Genomic DNA, 17491 nt, shown 5'->3' with positions numbered 1-17491 from the left:
GCATATCTTTCGCCGAAGTATCTTTAGCAAAAATAGAATTTGGTTACAATTTTCCTTTTTAATCTTGCGTTCAACCGCAAATTTACCCTCAATGGGATAAACTTCAGACATACTTTCACGCACGTGTAAGTATTGTGTGAATAATGCAAATAATAAAACGTATCGAATTTTTTAATGTAAGCTGTTTGCCTGTGCCTTCAATTTGCCAATTCAAAATGCTTAAGGCATCCGATTTGATGTTATGTGAAAAATCTCTTGATTGTTGTCTTTCCCACAGCTGTCTGGGTGAATAATTTATACGGATAGAATTTCAATGAAATTACACATTCAAGGTAAATGTGTATAAAAATGGGCGTATATATGTAAACAGGTGTGAGAAAAGCTAAGCAATTCGATTTTGTTGTCCATTAACTTACGAGCCTCTTATCAAATTGAACATAATGAGCAGACGTTTGGCATTTAAGCCAGAATATTTGATATGTCAAAAGCGCTAATGGACTCTGCTTCATAGAAACTATGGCGCAGCTTATGGAAGTATTCTAAGAAATTTTGTTAAATCATATTAAATCGAGCGTAGAATATAAATCTATTTTGCTTGAGACCTCGGAAAAATAGATTGCAGTATTGGCTGTTAACTCATGAATTGTACTAGCACAGCTCAGACTACGTTCGCTGTCGTAAAAGAGCAAACCAAAAAAAACAACATTATCTCTTATGGACTACTATCCGCCTTTTGCGCGACTTTTACAGCAGAGGCCGCAGCCATTTGCCTTATCAATTGATTCACGAAGAGTACGAGTGAATTTTTAGTCTGTTTTGCAACAATAGAAATTACATCAGTCCCGTTCTTCATAGGGCTGAAACCAATACTCTTCAGGAACTTCCAAGTTCCCAAGGAGAACTAACTCTATCACTTTCAAACCTGGCTCCCAGCTATGGTTTACTGATGGGTCCAAATTGGAAAATGGTAGAACAGGGGCAGGAATCAATGGGCCCAAATTCAAAAAATCGATTCCGATGGGATTCTACCCAACAATATTCCAGGCAGAAATACATGCCATCGAAATGCCTGCCTTAGCAGGAAAATGAGAGGTACTCACATCTACATACTTTCAGATAGCTAAACGCCTCTAAAAGCTCTTCTATCAACAACTATCACCTCCAAATTGGTAAATGATTGCCTAAACCTTCTCAACACGTTAGGGAACCTCAACATAGTAACACTATGTTGGATTCCGGGACATGAAGGACATGAGGGAAATGAAATGGCTAATGACCTTGCAAAACAAGGAGCAAATATGCAACTTACTGGTCCTGTGCCTTTCTGTGGACTCACAAAAGGCCACATTAATAAATTCCTTGGGAAATGGGAAGAAAGAAAACTTGCTACACACTGGCTAAACTGTGCCGGTCAGCGTCAAGCCAAACTATTCCTAAGTCCCAACAAAGGAATATCTGACAAGCTTCTCTCACTAAACAGAGTAGATCTGCGTCTTTTAACAGGATATCTTACAGGTCACTGCAGCCTGAGGTAAGATCTAAATAATATTGGTCTATCTGAGACCAATGTCTGCCGCTTTTGCGAAATGGACATAGAAAGCTCAGAACATGTGCTTTGTGAATGTCCTGCGTTGGGCAGACAGAGACTTCCTCACCTTGGTGGTATCGTAGTATCTCCATGCAATCTTTGGAACAACAAACCCAAAATTGTGCTAAAATTGTGCGTAATGGCCTTCTAATAATAATAATAATACATCAGTTTGACTTCTTAAGAAGCAAACTCATTGGCAACTCACGCAAAATTAAACTAATTTGGCTGCTAGGCCACTTAGATAATATTAAAGCTAACAAACTTGCAGACAAAATTCAAAAAAAAAAAAATTGTAGTATACCTATTGCGACAACCAAGATCATCTTCAAGAATGACATTTAAATAAAAAAAATTAATAAATAATTGGAGCGTACACGTCTGTTAGGTGTTTGACCGAGCTCCTCCTCCTATTAGTGGGATGCGTCTTGTTTTTATTTTAAGTTTTATCCTGACTCCGAACGGAAAATGATTTTTTATGAAGAGCTTTTTATTTGCGAAAATACACTCGGAAAAAACACTTTTTCTACCATTTTGATCTTTAATGCACGGAGATTCGAACCTACGTACTGATAAATGGTAGTTACGCACCAACCTATTCGATTACGGTGACCGCCTGATATGTACCGACTTATAAAGCATCCAGTTTTCTGTTCGGACTGTTCGCAAGACACTTGCAGTTCTACAGCGTTCTAGACTGGGCCATCGCTCTTTATGTATCGTAAATTGCATACAAAATCGCTGATCCAATTCATGATTCCTGTAGAACTGATTCCTATTATTGGCTCTGCTGCCTATAGGGGAACTGCTGATCCGCAGTTGGGCAATTCATCGGCAATTTCATTTCCTTGAACACAGCGGGATCCTGGAACCCATCTAAGTACAAACTTATTCCTGCTTGCAACAGAACTGAGCTTTTTTTTACATTACTGAACTATTTTTGAGGTTTCCTATGCGTTTTCCAGTGCAACTTGAGTGTCTTTAGTGACCTGCAATTCACTCCTACTCCATCTCCTCTCAATTTATAGTTTGGCTACTTGATATCCGAATTTCAAAAGCAAAATGTCATTATTCCAGGCTTGAGAATTCTACATTTCATTTGAATATCTGTTTGAGCTCTTCCTTGACATTCTCCAATAAGCCTTCTTATTTTCAACAAACGAATATTTTAACTAAGCCAACACTCTACGCAACATTGTAGAACAATAAGTTGAGTGGCACTTCCTGCCTTACATGCTGTTCCTTGACTTTAAAAAAGGCATTCGGCACAATCCAGTGAGACTCGATATGGGTGGCGTTGAGTAGATATGGAGTTCCCGCTAAGATAATCCGCTCTTTAAAGCGCTTTACGAGAACTCCGAACTGCCAGCGCTTCACGACGGGAACATCAGCGACCCATTCATCACAAAGTAAGGTTGTCCCTTTTCACCCCCTCTCTTCGCCATCGTCCTAGACGTTTTGAACCAATTGACCCTACATAAAAGAGGGATCTAACAGACATCATGAGGACCGATGACATCTGCCTCGTCTCTCACCAACTCACTGACATGCAAGCGAATGCGAACAGACTAGTCACGCTGGCACGCTCTGTCGCACTGGAGGTCAGCATCGCCAAGACCAAGGCAATGAGAGTCAACCACAATAAAACGGTAAAGAAAATGTACGTAAAATATCTTTAAATGCTTTCTGGATTACTCCATTGCGTGAGTACATTGAATTTCCTTCCAAATAAAACTATGGACAAAAGATCGCCCTTAGGTGCCAAAAAACAGTGGATACTACTAAGATAGCATCTTAAAGATTTTCGAAGTTCCGTCTTCGTACCAGAAATCATATTTATGGAGTCTACGCATTGCTTGTATTGCTTCCTGTTGCATCTTAAGATCCAAGGGGAGCAAAGAGAGTATACCATTTAGGGAGTCGCCGGAGGTTGTACTCACGCCACCCGCGACGCATTAACATGCACTTCTTTGCCGTCTGCTGAGGTGTGTACTCAACCATAGTCCGTCGTCACCAAACCACAGAGAACTCTGATACGTGCTGTTTATATGCACGGCACCACAACAGATTTCTGCCCCAGGTTTACCAGAGGCTCTTCGGCATTGCTGAAAAATCTTGAATGCTCTTTCGACCTTCAGCGAAACATGTGTTTTTAAAGTCAGTTTCTTGTCCAAGATTACTCCTAGATATTTAACTTCGTCAGCTCGTGTTTTTTTTTTTTTTTTTATTTAAAATTAGCATTATTCATCAACGTAATTTCCTTCAAGAACAAATCAATCGTTCCAGCGCCGCTTTAACATTTCAATACATTTTTGTAGAACGGTTTTTTTTTTGCGCCTCAAAATAGGCCTCAGTTTCAGCGATAACCTCTTCATTCGAGCGAAATTTCTTACCAGCGAGCATTTTTCTTTAAGACTGCGAACAGTCGCTGGGAGTCAAATCTGGCGAATGCTGTGGATGTGGGAGCAATTTGATCAATTCGTTTTAATTGACTTTTGACAAGGTGCATTGACTTGATGAAAGAAAACAGTGAGCAAACGCGGTAAGTATTTTGAACAGAGCTTTCTCATAGTCAAATGTTCATGCAATCTAAAGCCAACACGTTCTCTTGGTGTCTTTACGATGTCAGCTGACTCACGTAACTTTACTTTCCGATCATTCGAAACGAATTTGTGGATTTTTTTAAGGTTTTTATGTGTTAGCACCTCATTTGGACATTTTGGCACTGCGTTATGCATCATCGGTGCCTGTACGACTACGTGTGAAGTCAGAAAACCATCGTCTTATTGTTGTTTCTGATACAACGGAGTCTCCATAATACTTTCCCAGCCATTGCTTTGTTTCAACGGCATTTTGTCCCATCAAGAAGCAGTGTAAAATTAAAAGACGAATTTTTTTTATCTATAGTCTTGAAAACAACAAAAGTAGCGCCACTTTTAGCATAAAAACTCTATAACTAAAGAATATAATATCATGAAATTTTCACATCTGTTTTTTTAAGGTTAGTACTAACTGAAGAAGAGTTGAATGCTATAAAACTAGTGCCATCTATGTGTTAGGCCCGTGACTCTTCAGCCCATGTATAACCACTTATTGGAGTTCAATTAATTGTGCATTCTGTTCATTCATTTGGACCATCGTTTGAAAATGTTGTAACAAGTAACTTTTCTTTCATTATTATTATTACTTTTTTAAAATTGATTTTTTATGTATGGCGCTTATTTTATGAGAACCATGTGTGAAACAAGGTGAGAGTTGCTAGTAACTATGTAAAAATAAAAAATATTTTTGAAGTGAAACTTCTTTAGCGGCGGTCTGATATTTGAATGGACATTGAATTGAAAAAAATGTAACGTTTAGAGATTTCGTTACGCGAGAGAGAAAAAAAGATACAACGTAGAGAGAAGGAGAAAGAGAGCTATACATTTTCTATACCTAAGACATAGGCTTCGTTGTAAGACAGAGTATACAGATATATAACATAGAGAGAAAGAAAAGGAGAGCTATACATCATAATGTTACGCGACAATCCCGCTTAACAACAACAAAACGATTAACGCTAAACAATCACATTTACCATTAGTTTCTACTTGTGCGACGACCATTCACAAGTCTCAGGGAAGCACATATTCTGAAGTTGTTTACGAATATGATAAAAAACATTCGCAATCATTAGTTTACGTTGCTTTATCACGAGTCACTTGTATTGAAGGCTTGTGGATTATAACGAACGGATGTGATTTTAGATTCTACCATGGTCGACGAGCATCAGTCAGTATGTCTCATTTAAAAGATGAATTCTGGAGACTATCGTTAAATAGACTGAAAACTGTGGATAAACAAATAATCGATTTCATGACTCAGAGAAGAAGGCTATCTGTATATACTCTTAACTGTCAGATCTTACGAGCACATTCCGCAGATTTAGCAGACTCTGTCATCCGCAAATCGAGTATAGTACTTTTGTCCGAAACTTGGTTAAACGATAACGACGATATTAGTATACCAAATTTCAATTGCGTCATCAAATATAAGTGACTAAATGTTAGAGCTGGCGGTGTGGCAATCTACCACAATCAAGACGATAGCGTAAATATCGTCACACCAAACATGAAAATGACTGCAAGGCAGTCTCAGTCATATTCATCAACAGTCACACCAGTTGGCGATGTTTGCATTGCAGAATGTCAAACGCTGAATGGTAAAAACTATTGTCATAGCCACCATCTATATCTCACCGAACCAAAACCATAATATATTTCATTCAGCGCTCACTACTGGCTTACAGCCACGCAGATGCAAATGCACTTGGAAGAGGCGAAGACAAAATTCCATTGATTCTCGGGCGAGATTTCAACGTAAATTTCGGATCCAATGATTCTTTGCCGTTAATTAAATTTCTTCGAGAAACATTCGGTTTGCAGATAAACGATAACCCTAAAGAATCAACAACAAAATCCGGAACTACACTAGATGCAATTTTCACACGTTATCTAGAAAATAATGAATCACGTACATATATTTCATATTTCAGCTATCACAAACCAATTATATCAGTATTACCAATTGAACCACCAACAGATGTTAGCATAATGCATATATAGTTAATAAAATCGAATTTTGGTTACACAAATTTTATACTGTTGTATTTCTTTTGAAATTATCCCTGTCTCCTTCTCTTCCTCTCTCGCTCTTTCTCTCTCTCTCTCTCTCTCTTTCTTATTCACACTCATTCACACACAGAAGTTTCACTTCTACCACGTGTACGATGCTGCACATGATTTTTATTTTTTTAAATTTTATTTTATTTATAAAAGAACCAACTATAAATAGTTGATACACTGAGATAATAAGCACTGGCTGCTAAGACCTTCGGCTGAAAATCAAAAGTAAAAACTATTATTGTGAAGATATATGTACTTATATATTTCTCATCAACTCAACCTATTCTCTATTCCACTTATAAGTACATATTTAAGTAGAATATACATTTAACATTCATAGAGTTGGTCAAGCATTTACTTTAAGTAATCTGATATTATGTATGCAAAGTATATGAATAACGCATATATGTAGGTATGTGTGCTTCCTCGTAAACTTTTTGACCCACTTTATAAACTTCTGCTTCATAAAGTAGCCAAGCATTGGCACTCTTGAGAGTCTGCCATGTAATATATACAAATGTGGATTAAGGATAAATCCCTGCTTTCAATTGATATGGTCAATAAGCATATGTGTGCGTGAGGCCATGCGGATGTGCTCGGCTCAGCTGCGTCAATTCTGAGTTCATTGGCTGCGCTTTGCGGTTGAATGAAGATGCAGCGGCAGTAGCATGGGAGCCAACATTTTCAACTTAAAGTTTGTTCCACTCAGCACACACCAGTGTAGAATAGCGCGGCAAAAGCAAAATTTTAACTTTTGTTAAGTTGCCATCCTGCATTTTACGAGTGCCACTATGTTTTTTTTTTAATCTCTCAAAGCTGCAAAGTTACCCGTTCTTACCCTTTTGCCTGTTTCCTGTTATAAGCCCGTTTGTAAAATTTTTTTTGTTTTTTGGTATATGGAATATGTGCATATTTTAATATTTATATATGCAAGCAATACATTTTTTGCATTGTAAACAAGCCGAAAATTCGTACATACACCGTTTGGTGTTTTCCGCTTTATTGGAATTTCTCTGCCAGTGGTTATTGGCGCGAGACGATCGCTTCAAAAATCGTAAACCCGAGCCGTACACTGGTGTCCAAGCTGTTGGTCTGTGTACGGCGGTTGGTAGTTGATAGAAATTTCTGGGCGGTTAAGTGGAAATGGCAATAGTAACGAAATAATTGTGGTGGCACTCAAAGGTAAAGCATTTTCAAGTTTGTAACTCAACTTTTAACGGCTAAAAAATAGTTCCTTACGTGTAGCCTCTGAAATATTTCATACAAAGAACTGGTCATATTTTTTTGGCTCTATTTTATTTAATATGAAAAATCATCTCTATCAAGTCACGGCATTAGAAAAACAGATATCTGCACACTTCAACTGAGGACAAAGCGCAGAATTTCGTACCGGAAAAAATCAGCCCACTTTGAGTGTAGCAAGAATTTCGGGTACATTTTTGTAAATTTGTTTTGCTGTGAAATGTTTGAAACCTAGTCCGACAGGTGCATTCAAAAAAAAGTTTCCTCAATATGCCTGAAAAAGTCGTTCAAAAACGGTCGAACATGGATTATGTAAGGTAAGGTTATCGTATTTCGAATAGCCACAGTTAGCTAATATACCTATACCTATGAAATGAGACTTTTTTTTCAATTTCAAACGTTCCCCACCTCTCAGTTAATTTGTGGATGCCGCGCCAAAAAAATTGGCCGTCTTTGGCCGCAAACCAATCATCGAGCCATTTTTTGACTTCTTCGTGAGAATTGAAGCACTGTTCGGAAAAAGCGTGGCCCATCGATGCAAACAAATGATAATCGGAAGGCGCCAAGTCTGATAATTAAGCCGCTTGCACCAGCGGTTCCCAATCGTACGTCTCCACCAATTCCCGGGTCGCTCTTGTTCGAGGTGGCGGTGCATTGTCATCTAGAAAAATTACTTTGTGACACCGATCGGGATATTCTGGGCGTTTTCGGTGTATAGCCCTGTTCAAATCAGCCAATTGTCAGCCACTCTGATCCCAGAAAATACATAGCATTGCCTTGCGACCGAAGCGATTTGGTTTGGCCGTTGTTTTGGCGGACAATACGATCGTTTACGCTTGGGATTGGAGAAATACACCAATTTTTCATCACCCGTAACAACTCGATGCGAAAAAAAACTTCCTTTTGAACCGGGAGAGCAGCATTTCACAAGTAGTTTTTCGGTTCTCTTGCTGCCTTTCAGTCAGTTCATGCGGCACCCATCTTCCGACCTTTAAACGTTTGTAAATGGTTTTTTGGGTCACTCCCAACTGCTCTGCCATCATTTTTTGCGTTTGACCATCATCTTCATCCAACAACGCTTGCAATTCGGCGTCCTAAAACTTTTTCGGTGGCCGGCCACGGTCCTCGTTCTCCACGCTAAAATCGCCACTTCGGAATTTTTCAATCCACCTGAAGCACTGTGCTCTACTTAGAGCCTGCCCACCATAAGCTTCTAGAAGCATTTGATGAGCTTGAGAAGCGTTTTTCTTCAATTGATAACAGACAATCACCGATATCCGCAAATCGTAGTTTGAAGGCACGAAATTCGACATTTTTAAAAGCGATAAAAATTCACTGTTGTATGAAACGTAACAAATAATGAACTGAATATTGTTGACAGATGGCAGACGAAAAAAACAAGACATTTGGGATGGTTTAAAAATAATCCTAGAAACATCTATGGACTAATAGCTGAAAGTCTCACTTCATAGTATCCAAGAATCAAAAGCGGGTCATAAATAGCAATAAGAGTTTCAGAACAATATATAATACATATAACTCATAACTTGTACAAAAAATATCTAGCTACCAGTGAAACTCTGACCAAAGTGATACTCTGTTCAAGGTATCATCAACAGATAAGTAAGTAGGGTGGCTGTCGTAATGACACACTAAGACCTGTCGTAGATCCCTTTTGGGATCACTGGGATATTTCCTTACACTATCGGTTCCTTATGAAACCATTTTGTAGCTTTTATGATCGAGCAAAGCTTTGTTAGTTTTAAATAAATGCGTTTATCCGTCACATCTGTTAAGAAAGCACTGCCAAGAGTGCGAAGCCTTCTGCTAGCTAAGTTTTAACACTCCTGATCGGCCTAAGCCTGATTGTTTCCTTTTCTTCCGTGTTATGGCAGTTTCTATAAAAATCCTAGTATGGGAGTCCCAAGCTTTTCGCGGGATTGAAATGATTAGTCAACACCAAGTTCAACAGACTAAGCACCACCGCCCATTTTCTTATCTCATTTTGAGCTATCTGATATATGATTTATGATATATGATTATATGATTTTCGTTAGCAATAAATCCGTTATGACATTCCTCTTTCAAATAAAACACCGTGATAAGTGATTTATTTAAGTTAATGTCTTCGGTCTTACAGAAATTCATTGTACCAGGAATACAGGAGAAATTATCTAAAATTGACCAGTTCCCTCTACAGTTAGTTCTAAGTAAGTCGACTTCTCTAAATCTGAGAGCTGAATTGGCATCAATTTGCTTGCCAATACGCGCTACACAGGGTGGGCCATATAGCGTTTGCTTTTTGAACCACCTTATTTTTTGAGAATGGTAACACAAATGACATGTCAAATGGGTTCATAATTTACTTAAAGGTTCGACCTTTACGAAATAGGACGCTATACGCTTGAACAAAATTGGGAAATATTGAAATCCTTTTTCCAAAGTGGTGAGTCTTCTTCTTCTTTTTTGATTTTCACATCTTTATCTTTATCTTTATCTTTATCTTTATCTTTATCTTTATCTTTATCTTTATCTTTATCTTTATCTTTATCTTTATCTTTATCTTTATCTTTATCTTTATCTTTATCTTTATCTTTATCTTTATCTTTATCTTTATCTTTATCTTTATCTTTATCTTTATCTTTATCTTTATCTTTATCTCTATCTTTATCTTTATCTTTATCTTTATCTTTATCTTTATCTCTATCTCTATCTTTATCTTTATCTTTATCTTTATCTTTATCTTTATCTTTATCTTTATCTTTATCTTTATCTTTATCTTTATCTTTATCTTTATCTTTATCTTTATCTTTATCTTTATCTTTATCTTTATCTTTATCTTTATCTTTATCTTTATCTTTATCTTTATCTCTATCTTTATCTTTATCTTTATCTTTATCTTTATCTTTATCTCTATCTTTATCTTTATCTTTATCTTTATCTTTATCTTTATCTTTATCTTTATCTTTATCCTTATCTTTATCTTTATCTTTATCTTTATCTCTATATTTATCTTGATCTTTATCTTGATCTTTATCTTTATCTTTATCTTTATCTTTATCTTTATCTTTATCTTTATCTTTATCTTTATCTTTATCCCTATCTTTATCTTTATCTTTATCTCTATCTTTATCTTTATCTCTATCTTTATCTTTATCTTTATCTTTATCTTTATCTTTATCTTTATCTTTATCTTTATCTTTATCTTTATCTTTATCTTTATCTTTATCTTTATCTTTATCTTTATCTTTATCTTTATCTTTATCTTTATCTTTATCTTTATCTTTATCTTTATCTTTATCTTTATCTTTATCTTTATCTTTATCTTTATCTTTATCTTTATCTTTATCTTTATCTTTATCTTTATCTTTATCTTTATCTTTATCTTTATCTTTATCTTTATCTTTATCTTTATCTTTATCTTTATCTTTATCTTTATCTTTATCTTTATCTTTATCTTTATCTTTATCTTTATCTTTATCTTTATCTTTATCTTTATCTTTATCTTTATCTTTATCTTTATCTTTATCTTTATCTTTATCTTTATCTTTATCTTTATCTTTATCTTTATCTCTATCTTTATCTTTATCTTTATCTTTATCTTTATCTCTATCTTTATCTTGATCTTTATCTTTATCTTTATCTTTATCTTTATCTTTATCTTTATCTTTATCTCTATCTTTATCTTGATCTTTATCTTTATCTTTATCTTTATCTTTATCTTTATCTTTATCTTTATCTTTATCTTTATCTTTATCTTTATCTTTATCTTTATCTTTATCTTTATCTTTATCTTTATCTTTATCTTTATCTTTATCTTTATCTTTATCTTTATCTTTATCTTTATCTTTATCTTTATCTTTATCTTTATCTTTATCTTTATCTTTATCTTTATCTTTATCTTTATCTTTATCTTTATCTTTATCTTTATCTTTATCTTTATCTTTATCTTTATCTTTATCTTTATCTTTATCTTTATCTTTATCTTTATCTTTATCTTTATCTTTATCTTTATCTTTATCTTTATCTTTATCTTTATCTTTATCTTTATCTTTATCTTTATCTTTATCTTTATCTTTATCTTTATCTTTATCTTTATCTTTATCTTTATCTTTATCTTTATCTTTATCTTTATCTTTATCTTTATCTTTATCTTTATCTTTATCTTTATCTTTATCTTTATCTTTATCTTTATCTTTATCTTTATCTTTATCTTTATCTTTATCTTTATCTTTATCTTTATCTTTATCTTTATCTTTATCTTTATCTTTATCTTTATCTTTATCTTTATCTCTATCTTTATCTTTATCTTTATCTTTATCTTTATCTTTATCTTTATCTTTATCTTTATCTTTATCTTTATCTTTATCTTTATCTTTATCTTTATCTTTATCTTTATCTCTATCTTTATCTTTATCTTTATCTTTATCTTTATCTTTATCTTTATCTTTATCTTTATCTCTATCTTTATCTTTATCTTTATCTTTATCTTTATCTTTATCTTTATCTTTATCTTTATCTTTATCTTTATCTTTATCTTTATCTTTATCTTTATCTTTATCTTTATCTTTATCTTTATCTTTATCTTTATCTCTATCTTTATCTTGATCTTTATCTTTATCTTTATCTTTATCTTTATCTTTATCTTTATCCTTATCTTTATCTTTATCTTTATCTCTATCTTTATCTTTATCTTTATCTTTATCTTTATCTTTATCTTTATCTTTATCTTTATCTTTATCTTTATCTTTATCTTTATCTCTATTTTTATCTTTATCTTTATCTCTATTTTTATCTTTATCTTTATCTTTATCTTTATCTTTATCTTTATCTTTATCTTTATCTTTATCTTTATCTTTATCTTTATCTTTATCTTTATCTTTATCTTTATCTTTATCTTTATCTTTATCTTTATCTTTATCTTTATCTTTATCTTTATCTTTATCTTTATCTTTATCTTTATCTTTATCTTTATCTTTATCTTTATCTTTATCTTTATCTTTATCTTTATCTTTATCTTTATCTTTATCTTTATCTTTATCTTTATCTCTATCTTTATCTTTATCTTTATCTTTATCTTTATCTTTATCTTTATCTTTATCTTTATCTTTATCTTTATCTTTATCTTTATCTTTATCTTTAGCTCTATCTTTATCTTTATCTTTATCTTTATCTTTATCTTTATCTTTATCTTTATCTTTATCTTTATCTTTATCTTTATCTTTATCTTTATCTTTATCTTTATCTTTATCTTTATCTTTATCTTTATCTTTATCTTTATCTTTATCTTTATCTTTATCTTTATCTTTATCTCTATCTTTATCTTTATCTTTATCTTTATCTTTATCTTTATCTTTATCTTTATCTTTATCTTTATCTTTATCTTTATCTTTATCTTTATCTTTATCTTTATCTTTATCTTTATCTTTATCTTTACCTTTATCTTTATCTTTATCAAAGGCAAATATGAAAATTGTAAGTAAGACAGTAACTCACAGCAGTAACATCAGAAATGTTTATTTTATTTGATAAAACAATTAATATCTACTCTGCAGACTTAACGAATTAAATGTATTTGTAGTTGTGTTTATGTACGGGATTGTGTAGCCAAATCCTTTACAAATTTGAGTATTAGTTCTGTCATGTCATGTCCCTCCCAATTTGTTTTTTCCTCTTCTGCACTCGCAGTGTTTCAAAGTAATATAATGCCGTTCGAATTGTATATCTATGAATCTGCCTTTGTGTGCAAACAAGTAAATTTCCATATTTGCTATGGCGTTCATATTAAATCCGCACAATATTGATGCACATAGAAATACACACTAACATACGTAGATACACCTATAACCATTCTAACAACCTACATATGTGTAGATGTTGTAATGCATTTGTGTGCAGTTGTCATTTATATTGATTGTCAATGTGTGCAATTGCTCTTTGGCAGCGCTCAGTGATGAACAATAGAACACAGAACACACACAAATGGGTATTTACAGGCATGACCATAAATATTAATTTCAAATACAAAATCGTGTTCAGTATCGGTATTGTCAGTGGTACAATACTTGCATTATTAAAGGGAATATTGAATAAAAGGACACAGTGCATGGAAATGCAGTTATTGGGCGTATAGGTATTGGAGAAGAAAGTGGAATATTATTGAAAATTTAAAGGGCTCATTTCTGCATACTTTACAGAATATATGTATAGATAAAGTATAAGTTAATGCAGTTGTCTTGCTAAAGAAATATCACCAAATTCTATTCAACCAAAAGTTGTATAGGGTTTAGGCCAACCAATGAAGTGTATTTACTCATGCAAGCTGCGACTGCAAGAACAAACGCATGGTTTGTATTATGAGGATTAAGCGACAAGAAATTATAGTAGATATTGTAATTTATAAAAAAGCGATAGATGTGGAAAACCATAAACTTTTTGCACCCGCATGCACATTTTTATACCACTCACATTTGTGAGCTGGGGTTTAAAGCCTAGACTTGCATTTTGTTTATATACCGCCATAGTGATACCGATTATGACATACGGAGCATTAGTATGGTGGCCTGAATTAAGCAAACAGTAGAACAACAGTAACAAGCGTACAATGAGCAGCCTGGGTAAGAATAACTGGAGCTATGAAGTCGTGTACTTGCAACTACGGCTAATAGCAACAAATACCGCCTTCAGAAAAAAATAAGGTGGTTTTTGGAATGCTAGAATGTTTGGTCAAGGTAATATTTTAGGCAGCCAAAGGCTTATTAGCAACCCATTAGATTTTACTACCGCCTTCCTACATTTTAGATTCGATTTTAGAGTAAAGTTCCCCACGCGAAAGGAATGGGTTTTGAATACAGTAATCAAAGAGAATACAACTACACTTTATACCGACGGATCGAAGACGGACTGCGGCGTCAGCTGGTGTACGAGTATATACATAAATACCTGCAAAATAAGTAAACAAACGTGGCCCAATTTCAAGAAATCCAGAACGCAGGAGTTGTTAAGATAGCCTAGAACAGATTAGATTAGATTAAATTTGTGTGGGGTTGGACAAGTCCAAGCACTCAGTCAGAAGACCATTGTACTACACCCGCATAGATTTCAGTAGAAATAATAGAGAGATAGGAAAGACAAAACGTGGGTGGTAAGACGGAAAAATTAGTTTGAGTTGACTCTTCCACAAATCGCTTGGATTAATTGATGAATCTTAAGAGATCCGGAAGAGGAAGAGTAGGAACTCTACCCCAACTCAGTAAATCGCAACCTAATACCCTAAGTTTGATTCCGGACAGCTACAGAGAAAATTCCGTCTGCAGTGTCGTCATCCTTAAGACAGGATAGGCATATCGCGCTGTCGTCTATCTGCATAGCAGCCATATGCTGACCACAGGCGTTGCGCCCTGTGATTACACCCACCAGTACTCTCAGGTCCTTTCTGCTGAGTTTTAGGAGAAAGGTCGCGGTTTTCCTGTTTGGCTCTTTCATAAAGCACTTGGCAAATCTGCAAGAGCTCAACTCAGACGAACGTCCTCTATGGGTAGACCTCGTGAAGTCGTCAATCCATAATTGAGTCGATGCGGAATTGACGGCTACAAAGGGTTCAGGGCCGAGTGGCATACTTGCAGAGCCTTCATTAGCCAGTTTGCCAGCTAACTCATTCCCTGTAATACCACATTCACCGACTAACTTCAAAGAGCAGCGTGGATTAGCAATACTGCTAGCCCGCCACTTTTTCTCAATTTGCCAGTATGCGACGTTCAAGATGGCATAGACTTTCGTAAGGAATACCGTGACCATCTGTCCTGTGGCATAGGAGTACTTAGTGTCTTCGTCTAAGTACTATCTAGATCCACTTCCATCACTGCTTTTGGATTTGTCGGTGTAGAAAGAGTGCTGATATCCCGTTAATAGGTTCTCTGGACTTAACCATTGATCTCTATCTGGGATCAAAACATCATACTTCCTACCGAAGCTAACGAAAGGCACCCGATTGTCCACTGGCATCGAGAGCAGTGTGCACCGCTCCGACAACTGCTGGTATATCTCGTATAGTGGGCAGTGCTTTCTTCATTTCCCCAGACTCCGTTTAACTGGAGCATTCATCGCTCCCCTTCAAATTTGAAGAAGGTTGCAAGTTCAGAATAGCAATAAGGGCATCACCAGATGTCGTACTCATAGCACCTGGGATACCCAAGCATACACTTCTCTGTAGTCTGTTTAGGGGTTTTACTCTGGAATTAACCATTGTCGCCTTCCAACATACTACAGAGGCGTATGTAATAATGGGTCTTATCAGGTTGATGTACAACCGGTGTACTATCGCCGGTCTTAGACCTCATGGCTTGGCAAAGGTTCTCTTACACTGCCAGAAGACTTTTAGTGTTCGACAGACCTTCTGCTCGACATGCTTCTTCCAAGTAAGCTTACTGTGTAAGATTACTCCTAAGTATTTAACCTCAGAAGACAGTTGCAGTGTTACCCTTTTCAATGTGGGTAGTAACAGGCCTTCCATAATACGTTTCCTAATGAAAAGCACTAAGGTACTTTTTATAAGATTCACCGAAAGGCCACGCAATTCAGCCTAGAACAGACAGCTTCCGAATTACGTCAACAATAACCGGCCACTGACCTTTGGGAGACCCTGACAGGAAGATGGAGTATGCGCACAACGATAGACGTAGAAGCTGCGATCAAGCAGAATCTAAGGAAACAGTATTTCACTATCTGTGTGAGTGCTCAAGTCGGGGTGCTCTACGACATAGAATTCGGGGGGAATTCTGGATGGTTAACTTGAAAGAACCTGTAGAAAAGAAAGTAGGCGACATAGGCAGATTCATAGACATATCAAGATGGCACGACTAATAAAAAAACAGTGGTTCTACAAGTGGTGTATCAAAGTGGGATCTTTTGTGCTAATTGAGTCTGGGTTATGCCACTAGATAACACCTCCACCACCACCACCCCCAGTCCTCATGATATGATACTTTACAGAAAACCTTTAAGACAAATAAGCCGAAAACTCAATAAGTAATGCTTGAGTTTATTTAGGAAAAGTCTAAAAATTATCAGGCTTTGCAGGCTCAGCTGTCACCTGACTAAGCTCATGATGAAAATATTTGAAAGGTAAGCTCTTTAACATACCGTAATTCGGCTCTGAGTGAATTCCATAGAGTCAGCTGATGGGCTGACGTCTTTGAACAGGTGTGTTAACAAAAAAGCTGAGATTGGGGATAAGCGAAAAAAATCAATCCATGATAACAGTTCGTTGCCGTCTGAACAACGACTGATTGGACGAGTGTATATAAGTGAAATGATCATACAGAACTCGGTTGCTGATTCCCCAAGTGACGTGACAGCCAAAGTTTTCCTCACAATTTTTTTTTCAGCATAGCTAAATAGCAAACCTGGTAATCTATCATACTTGGACTAAACCGGTAATTTACTGGAGAGAAATCTTAGAGAGTAGGAATTTTTTTCTCTTATGGGGAAAGAGGGGAAAAATACTTATATGAGAGCGACATTGTAGCTTAAAAAATACCACCAACATATTCGTCATGAAATGCTGAGTCGCACAAATATTTTTCATGAAATTCTAATCTAAGTCTCTAATGCAGCTCAAAATATGAATTTTCATTCATACGTTTTCCGTTTCGACTTATTTCTGCTCTTTTGGTGGACTTTTGAGCTTTGGCGTTTTCAGAGTCTTAGATTAGAATTTTATGGCAAATATTTTAGTTGTACATATGTACGTTTTAAACCATTTTGCCCCTCCATCGTGAGTGTATTTTGCCCTTTCCGACAGAAGAGACAAAATAGGTTCATATTTGAAGGTGTTAGAGTGTTACAAAGTTCCGCAAAAATGTTGCCCAGTGCTTTCACAGAGTATTGCTGAAAACATCATATCTAAAATGTAGGTTTCATATGCCCGTTTACGACAAAAAGGTGCAAAAGGGGTTAAACAATGGCCCTTTATTCTTCTTCTTCTTAATTGCCGCGA

At 35.2% G+C, this 17491-nt stretch overlaps 1 protein-coding gene across 1 annotated transcript in view; it reads right to left on the bottom strand.

The window, feature by feature from the left end:
• The window catches only part of LOC128863581 (uncharacterized), a 294071-nt gene that overhangs the window by 261055 nt on the left and 15525 nt on the right, over nt 1-17491 (bottom strand). The window lies entirely within an intron of this gene.

This window comes from Anastrepha ludens, chromosome 5, assembly GCF_028408465.1.
Source record: "Anastrepha ludens isolate Willacy chromosome 5, idAnaLude1.1, whole genome shotgun sequence".
Classification (NCBI taxonomy): domain Eukaryota; kingdom Metazoa; phylum Arthropoda; class Insecta; order Diptera; family Tephritidae; genus Anastrepha; species Anastrepha ludens.
The sequence above is the reverse complement of the archived record's forward strand: the minus strand, read 5'-3'. Positions and strand labels throughout refer to the sequence as shown.